General features: G+C 37.9%; 1 pseudogene; it reads right to left on the bottom strand.

Moving 5' to 3' along the window:
* Positions 1 to 249: 249 nt before the first annotated feature.
* LOC139780734 (uncharacterized) lies at positions 250 to 2801 on the bottom strand (annotated as a pseudogene).
* Positions 2802 to 11297: the final 8496 nt, after the last annotated feature.

Here is an 11297-nt window from a genome sequence, read left to right as displayed (position 1 = left end):
TGAATTGTCCATCACAATCTTTACACTCTTCAACTGCTTGCATGGATAACAATTTTTCAAGCTCAGTCTTAATTTTAAGAGGCTCTTCTATCGACCAATTGAGTTCTTTTGGAGGATTATCTTGTTTGGGAAGCTCTTTGAAGGGAATTTTATACCCTTGCAACCATCGAATTATGCGTTCATCAGTAGTTACTTCATCCCAATTATTTATAAATAATTTAAGACGACCTGCAACTGGCTTTACCTCAGCTATTTCTTCGTCGACGTCTGACTCTTCGACCAACTCGAAGTCTTCGACGTCCCCTGATTGGATCGTACATTCCTCGACTTGAATCTTATTGTTGGACGTCTCTGATATTGTTCCACCTGCTTGTATCTTGCAGGTGGGGTCTTGAAGTTTTCCTGATCCTTCGGTTTTTTACCGAAGATTTTTGAAGACTTGTCGGGGGCTTTGATGTTAGCGCACGCTTTTTCAATAGTTTTCACCTCCTTAACCTGTTCAGCGAACTTGGCTCCGTAGAGCCATTCGTCTGGTTTTGTAGCGTCAACTATTGGCTTTACTAATTTGCTTAGTAGAGGTGTAATAAAGGATTTTCTAGCTACAGAGTATTCATGGAAAACATCGGTCATTAGTTTACCAGCATCACAGAGATAAGTTGTGAGAGTTTCCGAGTCAATTCCGTCTTCTGGCTCGTTCAGGATCATTGAGATTGCAGCCCCAAGGGCTGACAATGCCGAGCCCACTGCATTTTGAGTGTCAGCGAAATGTCCGTCTTCTTTCTTAGCTGTTCGAGAGCACGCGGTTGCGCGAGATAGCGCGAGGTAACAGACGACCACAAAAAATAGCAAGCACAGAAATTGAATAAACGAGATATATTTGCAGAAGTTTATGTACAAAGTTTTATATCGAGTCCTTTTCAGGCGACAAGCCGTGAGCGTTAGCGCGCACAGAGATTAGCGCGGCGAAGAAGCTGTTCCGCAAGCGAGTGCGAAGCGGCGGCGGTGTAGCAAAAGCGGTTACTCAAGCAAGCGAGAAAGGAAGAGCAAGTACGGGATTCCAAGCGGAATGCGGTGTAACTCGGCGGAATATAGCGGTCGTACAAAGATACTGCGCGATATCGGCAAGCGAAATCGATTCCGCGGCGCAGCGGCGATCCCTTTATCACCTCCGGGGCGAAACTCCCTCCAGGCTCGTTACGAATAATTTTGGGAAGGTGATTGGCCATCGGTGGCCCACGTCATCGCGCTGACGTCACGGTTTCGGTTGAAGATCCGACGTGCTCGTTACTTGTTTTCGATTGCGGTGTTTATAGCATGGATCTTTCCTAAGTGAAAGCGTTGTTGTTTGACATTATTTGAGCGCCCGGTCGGCCGTGGCTGTGTTTTTGCCAACAATTAGCGAACTTTCCGATGCGAAGAAAGATCCATGCTATACTGAACTTTAACGTCGAAATTTATTCGTGAATAGGCTGCTTGCCATGCGATTAATGCGATTTCCAGCAAGGAAACAAGCGCAATCTCAAACACTTAGCAATATCTGTCATTACTGAAACAATCTTTAGATTGACCTTGGGAGCTTCTACAAACAAATCTCCTTTACGAGGATATTTTTCTAGAATAGTTATAACTATGATGGTAATCTCTCAGGTTTAGCTCGAACGATCTCTGCGCAAGCACCACGCACTCAGGATGTCGTCGCGTAAGGTTCACAAGAATCAGAACTCGGAAAAGAATGTTAGGAATAAAATAAAGTATTTAATGCCATTATAATAACTGATACAGGGAAGTACTCGCTGTTTCTCGTACGCACTCGGTTTTAACGGGCAACGGCCCTTCGCTCGGAACTCACGCACGTCTCTCTCTCACGAATTCCCTTGATCGACTCTCCTTTCCGCGCTCACACACACACTCTCTTGTCCATCACGCTCGGTCGCTCATTGGCTCTCGCCGTTTCGCTCGGTTATTGGCCACTGCCATTGCACGCTCATCTCTCTAGCTCTCTCACTCGGTACTCGCTCGTTATTAATAGTTTTCTTATCGTCGTCTGGAAAACCCTCTTGTAGCCATTTTTCCCATCTGACTTTTAATTCAGGATGGAAATCAACTGCTATTTCCTTTATGCTGCTAGGATCGTCTCCTAAGATGTCCAACATCTCTTTGGGACCAGTTGATATGTCACTCGGTGCTGGTGTGTCAGCACCGAGTTCAATCGCTTTGTTAACTAGATTAGGCAAGTTCTCTTTGTTACTTTTCTTCTTCCTCACCTAAAAAAAAGGACAAAAACGAGGGAAAGGAGATTACTTACTTATTCGTGAGAAAGATAAAAAGACGCCACTTATTGTGCGTAGTACGAAAATATTTTATTCTTATTGAATTTATTCGCAATTATTCGCCTTGCCAGAATCGTGTAGATATTTGTGAGAAAGTAAAGAGGGGCGCCACTTATTGTGGATAGTGCGAAATTATTTTATTCTTATTGAATTTATTCGCAACTATTCGCCCTGTCAGAGTCGTGTGGACCTGACAATTTTGACTTTCGTGTGGAAAGTTCAAAACAAGGTTATGAGCACAAAAAGGGGGGTTATGAATTTCGTGGAAATTTTCATAACATCCAACGTACCTCTGATTTTCTGAAGTGTTGGTATTTGTGTGTTCTTTGCCTGAACTAGGATTTGCAACTGGCCTGTGAGGTTATCCAGTTGATTTTGCATTTTCTACAACCTCTCATCCAATCTGTCACGGTTCCTGTGACGATCTCTTGATCTGGATCGCGAGTGCTTTCTCTTCTTTCCATTTCCCATTGTGGATCGAAAGCAAAACTCTTTTTGTTGTTAATATAATTAGCGAGAGTTATACTCTTAAGGCTATTCTACAATTGCGTAAACGTAGGGTTGTAGGAGTAGGAGTAGTAGTATTCGTGAATCTTGTACAACGGATCAATCTACAATAGAGTAAAGATACGTTGTAAACTTGATTAAAGCAACCAATCAGAGTGCAGTGTGTATTTCGAATGCACTCTGATTGGTTGGCTCTTACGTTCACATCTGGCGTAGTCGTGAAAGATGAAGTTCAACCATCTTCCACAACACGCTTTACAACCGCAGTACCGCTTTACAACCACGCCGTACAACACTCTTACAACTACTTACGACCACGTTTACGTAATTGTAGAATATAGCCTTTAGATGTCCGAAGTTCTGCACAACAAAACAATATATGACGGGAGAGAGAGAGAGCGAGAGCAGGGGGCGCCGCCACGGGGCCGTTGGCGCCAGTTTAAAAAGTTTTTTATACTCTAAACATTGTGAAGTTAGTCATGGCAAGCATTACTACATTTCTTCATCATCGAGAACGAGACGTGTAATATAATTATTCATATTGGACATAATTATTTTTAAAACTGCATCTGGCTTAATTTTCAAATACTTTAGCAGAAATCCATTCTTTCCTTATAATGATGAATTTTAATTTAAAAAAAATTAAATGAAAAAAGAAATTGAGAAACATGTCATTCATTACAGATATAACTAAAATATTATAATATATATGTAATTATAAGATATTACGGGATACAATAAAAAGAGAAATAAGATTACAATTTGATTTGAATTAATAGCGTTATGCAGCGTTGGACTACATGTTTACATGTCAGCAACTTTATTTTAAAAAGGTTATAGATAATAGCAATTTTCGAAGACGAAGTATTAAAGAAATTAATCTTAATAATATAATTAATGTGGTAAGGTATTATCCCACACAGCACACTTTTTCCTGGGGATATTCCCAGGATATTGCGATATCACATTGGACATATTGCGATCCTATGAATGTCCTACGGTTATTGTAATCAATATTTGGACATATTGCGATCCCTCGGATATCTGGTGGATGTTGCAATATCTTGTGCTGTGTGGGATTATTGCTTTGACTAGATGCACAAAAATTAGTTGGAAGTATGATAATATCAATTTGTCGGGTGGTCTTTAACACTTTGAGTGCAATGTCACTCATATCTGCACTGAAAGAAAAATCCAGGCTTTTTCCGATTAAAATAATTGGTAGTAGGTAAGCTATGGGCGTTCTAACCAAAGTGGTGGTGCTCGAGGGGGGGTGAGGGGCGGGGGGTATACCGCGGGGGGGGGGGGGGGTACCGCGTTTTCGGGCGCCGCGAGGAAGGAGAGGGGGGTACCGCGTTTTTGCCGCGCCGCGGGCGGGGAGGGGAAGGGGGTGACCGCGTTTTCGGGCCACGCGGGGGAGGGGTCTGCGGGGTGAGGGGACCCGCGTTCGCGTTTTCGCCGCGCCGCGGGGTGAGGGGACCCGCGTGCAACGGCCGCGTCGGTCCGCGTGACATCACACGGCACGCTTCCGCTCGCGTTATCTCCCCCTCGTAGATGTTCTCTCGCGCCCCCGTCCCCCGTTCGCGCGCGTCTTCTCGTTCGCGCGGTCTCTCGCGCTCCAACTCGGGTGATCTCGTTCATTCATTCTCCATTATATTTAAACTTATTTAATGTATAAATAATATTATATGTTAAGCTTTTTTAAACATATTTAAATTAAAATGTTTATATGAATCATATATAATCTTTTTTTTTACTATTTTTATAAAATTATTTGCCCTATTTAAGCATCACTATTACTAGCTTATCTAAAGGGAATGGAATCGGCGAAATAACGGAAAACAGATTTTAAAAATTATTTTATATTTTATATTTTATATTTTGAAGTTATACATTTCTTCAAATAATGTATTTGAAGTATTTTCGAAATAATTTTACCAAATTTTTGGCTCGTAGATACGCATTCCGAACAAAATTTGTAAATCGAATATGTCTTCCTCGCCGCTCTGCTCCCATATTAGATCGTTGGCTTCACGATCAATCGATCTGAAATAGCGAGTCCACCTTTGATGCTCCAAATTCGAGAAGCCATCGATTCTCACCTCATCACGATATATCCGTCGCTAAAATCAGATTACATAGAATTAAAAAATGTTAAAAATATAAAGATACGAAGTATACATACCTGGCCACGAAGAATTCGAATTTTCACCATGTCTGTAACGCGCACCTCAACGATGGGTATGTTATCAACCCATACTATCTGTAAAAGTTATATACCAGTTAATATTTACAAATTTGCACTTTAATCGCGAATTGTTATACACACCCCAGTCGTTGGATAAGATATTTGAATCACATCTTCAATATAAGCCATTATATAGCAGTTATGTAACAAAATGCATGTAATAAGCCGTATGTTTGCAAAGAGAGACGGTGCTCTGACCCGAGGCAGAGCTCAATTTATAGGAAACGAAAAATGTAGAGAGAGGGTTGTACGTTAATTATCTGCGGCATTGAAAAAAACTAGCTGTCATGAAAAATAATCTTCTACTTACCGTTGCATCTTGCAATCGCGGGTGGATACTCTGAACCGCTTTCGAATATAATGAGAAGCGAGGATGCGCGTGATTTATCTGTGGCATATTATGTTATGCGAAAATAATCCTCGCGAGAAAAAAGACAGCTATTAAACAGCTATCAAACAACTAAAACATCTTTAAAAACAACTAAAAACAACTAAAAAACAGCTATCAAACAACTAAAAACAGCTATCAAACAACTAAAACATCTTTAAAAACAGCTATCAAACAACTAAAACATCTTTAAAAACAACTAAAAACAACTAAAAACAACTATCAAACAGCTATCAAACAACTAAAAAACAACTAAAACAGCTTTAAAAACAGCTATCAAACAACTATCAAACAACTAAAAACATCTTTAAAAACAACTAAAAACAACTAAAAACAACTATCAAACAGCTATCAAACAATTAAAAACAACTAAAACAGCTATCAAACAACTATCAAACAACTAAAAACAGCTTTTGAACAGCTAAAACAGCTTTTGAACAACTAAAACATCTATATTATACTACAAACTATGTGGGAAAAAGGAAATGAAACATTTTATATATACATACTAGGTGCGCAACTAAGTTTCCGGGTTTCACACATAGATGGCACCAATAACACATGTACTCGACTTACATGTCTGAAGTTGTCTGAAGTTATAGCTTGGACATCTGTTAACAATAACCAGTCGTTATATAAACACATATCGCAACGCAAAAATATTTTTTCTAACAACGGAGATGTCGAGTTTTGTGCCAAATAAACAGCATTTGCGGGAAGCTTTGCTTTTCTGCTTTAACTTGAAAAAAAAATGCAGTTGAAGCACGTCGTTTGCTTGAGGAGGCCTACGGCGAACATGCACCATCGAAAACTACCTGTGAAGATTGGTTTAAACGCTTCAAAAGTGGCGATTTCGACACTGAGGACAAGGAGCGCTTTGGTGGGACCAGAAAGGAATCGTGTACTATGAGCTGCTGAAACAGGGCGAAACTGTCAATGGGCATCGCTACCGACAACAACTGATCAATTTAAACCATACATTGCTCGAAAAACGGCCAGAATGGGTCACGAGACACGAACGAGTGATATTGCAGCACGACAACGCTCCGTGCCATCGCAGTTCCATCGTCCAGGACACCATCAAAACGCTGAAATGGGATCTGCTACCGCACCCGCCGTATTTGCCAGACCTGGCGCCTTCCGATTATCACTTGTTCCGGTCGATGGCGCATGGCTTGGCTGGGCTACACTTGACCAATTTCGAAGAAGTGCAAAATTGGTTGGATGAATGGTTTTGGTCCAAAGACGCGTCGTTTTATTGTCGCGGTATTCATGTATTGCCAGAGAGATGGCGAAAATGTATAGCTAGCGAGGGACGATACTTTGAATAAACCATTTTTTGTATTTCTCTTGAAATTTTCCATTTTTTATTGATCAAAAAAACCCGGAAACTTAGTTGCGCACCTAGTATATATACTATAGTTTATTTAAAAAATCATAATTTTTTCTGGTGTCGCGACTACCAGTTAAATATTTTTAATACATTTTGTAATGCGCAATTCTTAACATGTTTTTCACATCTTATAGTATTAGTAACATCTAGATTATTTAAAGATTCGATATCTTCGTAATCGGTATCCAAAGTCTCAATGTTTAGATTTTTTCTCGCTTTATTCTCAAGTAGATCCACCAGCCATTCTCGTTTCTGGCATCCCTTGACGTACACAAGAGTCGACATCTCGTCGCCCTCTCCAAGCACGGCCGATGTAATTAGATGTTTCGCCATGCTGTATGGCACGTTTCCGTTCTCCCATCGTAGTCCATGGTGATTTGCAATCAACCAAGAAGCGCATGACTTGTCGGATTTCATGAGGAGACTCCATGGCATGGGACATGTAAAAATGTAATGCGCCAAAACGGTCCCGTTTCTCAGAACCGCCACCTCCTTTACGACAAATTTCATCCCGACACGGTGAATCCTTGCAGATCGACAAACGTTGGTACAATCATGACGAAACGACGGAGCAATCTGTATCATATCGCGGTACATCAGTGTATCTTATATCGCAATACCCGCTGATATTGCAATTTACATGATTTTGCGCACTACGTTCGACAATGGACAGTATTCGATTACGTGATCATGCAAGATGAGACAATAGGCGGTAGTATTTGCCGGTACATTCTCTTTGCAGTCAAATTCTATTCGCACATCCACGGTGGCGCTCTTGACAGATTCGTTTTGTCGCGAGTAATCGATGATAACAAAAGGTCCTTTTGTCAGGAATGTAACCACGGTGCAAAGCGTATCGAAGCAGTCGTATCCGTAATAAGCTTTACAAAAACGCGCATACATATCGAAAAGGACGGGCTTGGAAAAATTCCCCGTTCGCGCACGTCTTCTCGCTCCCGTCACCCATTATAGTTAGATCATTTTTATATTATTTTAAATGATTTATTTATTGGAAATAAGAGGAAGAATATTTAATAATTTATATGAGACAGATGAGAAAAACGTTTAATGATCGCGCGACGAGTGCGGCACGCGCATTCTTATCGAGAGTTACCGCTCTGTAATTCTAAACCGCTGACGGTGGACAAGGGAACGGTAGACAGAAGGAAAGATAATTTTAGATACAGTGATATGCATTTTAATATACATTTATTTCTCATGTAATGCATCGTGTATAATATTATCTGCAGCATACGCCAACAGTTCACAATCAATAATTGAATTTTTATCATAAAATTCATGCAAGATTCTAACTGCATTACATTTATTGGTGATACAATTTTAGCGTAAAATGGTTACAAATTGTTTTAATTTTTCACTTACGCCATGAACATTTTGGCATAGTTAAAAATACACATTCTCGACGCAATGTTCTAGTTCGAACAGGAGGAGTACGGTTGACGGTTTCATGTACAAGCTGGTGTCGCACGATGTCAATTTTACAATATCTGCGTCACGTATTTTAACGAGTTCCAGATCTCGAAACGCTAGCGATGAAGGCGCTGGTGACTGCACGAGTCGCTGAATATCTGCACGTTTTTCGATGAATGTCACCCACGTTGCATGAGGCAGAATTATCCGATTGCCTCGGTTATCACCAATAAGTATATCCACAGAGGACATAGGTCCCACGTTGATTCCAACATCCAAAAATTTATACGCTGTCGATGTCAAGGCAAATCTCCTTCCCAAAATACGAGGCGTATAACGGGGTTTATGAAAACTGAAAAAATACAATTATGTTTATAAAAGTTTTTTTTTTGCACAAGTATATACGAAAATTAGCAGTACTTACTCATTGTGCTGTTTCTCGCACGTTTCATCCTGAATCGGAACGTAGTAGTTCACACCGTGAGTGTTCATCGTATCTGGAGGCTGTTTGTGACGTACTCGAACCGTATCAAACTCTTGACTGCGCGCGCTAGAATCCTCGTAGACTATTTATACATACAAAAATGTGAATCTTGCAAATAGCGCCAATGTACGGCTGCTGCATGGTGACCACCACCACCACAATCCACATATATGTTAAATGTGATATCTTTGTCAAGAACATTCGTAATGAGATCGCCTCATCGGGCAATAGCATCAAATATGATTTTTTTTTCAAGACGTGTTTTACGTGTCTCGCGATGATTTCATCGAACACATGCAAAACTGCAAATTTTGCAATTTCGCATAAGTCAATGGCGCAATATCGTTTTCAAGAACATGTCGCGACGTGTCTCGATGATTTCATCGAACACGTGCAAAACTGCAAATTTTGCAAATAGCGCCGATGTACGGCTGCTGCATTGATACAGATCAAATCACTGAAAGTCAATGGCGCGATATCGTTTTCAAGAACATACGTGTCTTCCTTTGTCTTGCGTCATAAAAAATAATGTGAAATAGATACATCTACGCAGTACGCAAGACAAAGGAAGAAATGCAAAACAAACAAAAAATGATCTTTCAAGATTCAATTGGAGCGAGAGCGAGAGAGCAAAGGATATATAACGATGGATGCATCAAGCCGCAGTAGTATGATTGAAAGTCTATGTGCAGCGATACATCTGTGTAGCGATCGATACAGTTAACATCTGGTAAATGTGCAAATTAATATTTAAAATTATTGGAATGTGATGTGGTATAAAATATCAGTACAAAATTACCTTTTTTAAAAAAGGTAAAAAAAAGTGCCAAGTACACGCAATGTATTTTGTAAATTTAATCGAAAAATTATCTCACAAAATTGTCTCACAAAAATTGTCTCACAAAATTGTCTCACAAAAATTGTCTCACAAAATTATTAAATTACAAAATTGTTATTTTATTCAATCCAAGTGATATCTACCTCGAAAAAACCTAAATAACAAGTGGTATCTATTTAAAAAAAAAATACGTGAAATTATTTAATACTGCGCCAATTACAAAGAGAGAATATATATATATATATATATATATATATACCTTAACAAAATTATTTTTATATCACGAAATTGCGTTACCAAACTCAATCTAAGTGATATATACCTTAACAAAATTATATCACAAAATTGTTTTACCTAACTCAACCTAAGTGATATGTTATTTCAAAAAAATATATGAAATCTTTAAATTACGCCAACTACAAAGAGAATATATATATTGCTTTGAAAAATAATTGTAGTGCAACTACTCTTAAAAAATAAAACAAAATTGTGTTACCTAACTCAACCCAAGTGGTATGTATCTTTGTATTCCTGAGGATCTTTCTATCAACCCAAGTGGTAGTAGTTTTAATTCTCCTTGATAAAATTATAATATTACAAAGAATCATTTAATCATTTTAATCACAAAGAATTAAAGAGGTAACATTATAAAATAAAAATATTTAATTAAAATAAAATAAATAAATTTTTCTTGTAAAAAACTTGGCGCTGCTTTTTTAAAGTCTATCCAGACAAATTTGCATCGCGCATAAACATAAGCGTAAGAAATTGATTGGTTCATATATATGTGCAAAAGGAAATAGACCAATCCATCTCTTTATGCATATGCTTATGCACCTATGCAAGTTTGTCTAGATTAATCTTAAAAAAGCAGCGCCAAGTTTTTTACAAGAAAAATTTATTTATTTTATTTTAATTAAATATTTTTATTTTATAATGTTACCTCTTTAATTCTTTGTGATTAAAATGATTAAATGATTCTTTGTAATATTATAATTTTATCAAGGAGAATTAAAACTACTACCACTTGGGTTGATAGAAAGATCCTCAGGAATACAAAGATACATACCACTTGGGTTGAGTTAGGTAACACAATTTTGTTTTATTTTTTAAGAGTAGTTGCACTACAATTATTTTTCAAAGCAATATATATATTCTCTTTGTAGTTGGCGTAATTTAAAGATTTCATATATTTTTTTGAAATAACATATCACTTAGGTTGAGTTAGGTAAAACAATTTTGTGATATAATTTTGTTAAGGTATATATCACTTAGATTGAGTTTGGTAACGCAATTTCGTGATATAAAAATAATTTTGTTAAGGTATATATATATATATATATATATATATATATATATATATATTCTCTCTTTGTAATTGGCGCAGTATTAAATAATTTCACGTATTTTTTTTTTAAATAGATACCACTTGTTATTTAGGTTTTTTCGAGGTAGATATCACTTGGATTGAATAAAATAACAATTTTGTAATTTAATAATTTTGTGAGACAATTTTTGTGAGACAATTTTGTGAGACAATTTTTGTGAGACAATTTTGTGAGATAATTTTTCGATTGAATTTACAAAATACATTGCGTGTACTTGGCACTTTTTTTTATCTTTTTTAAAAAAGGTAATTTTGTACTGATATCACCTATTTTGTAGTGTTAAGCAAGGA

The sequence above is a fragment of the Temnothorax nylanderi genome, unplaced genomic scaffold (genome assembly GCF_030848795.1).
Source record: "Temnothorax nylanderi isolate EJ_2023f unplaced genomic scaffold, tnyl_v1.0 TNYL_tig0294_pilon, whole genome shotgun sequence".
In the NCBI taxonomy this organism is placed as follows: Eukaryota; Metazoa; Arthropoda; class Insecta; order Hymenoptera; family Formicidae; genus Temnothorax; species Temnothorax nylanderi.
The sequence above is the reverse complement of the archived record's forward strand: the minus strand, read 5'-3'. Positions and strand labels throughout refer to the sequence as shown.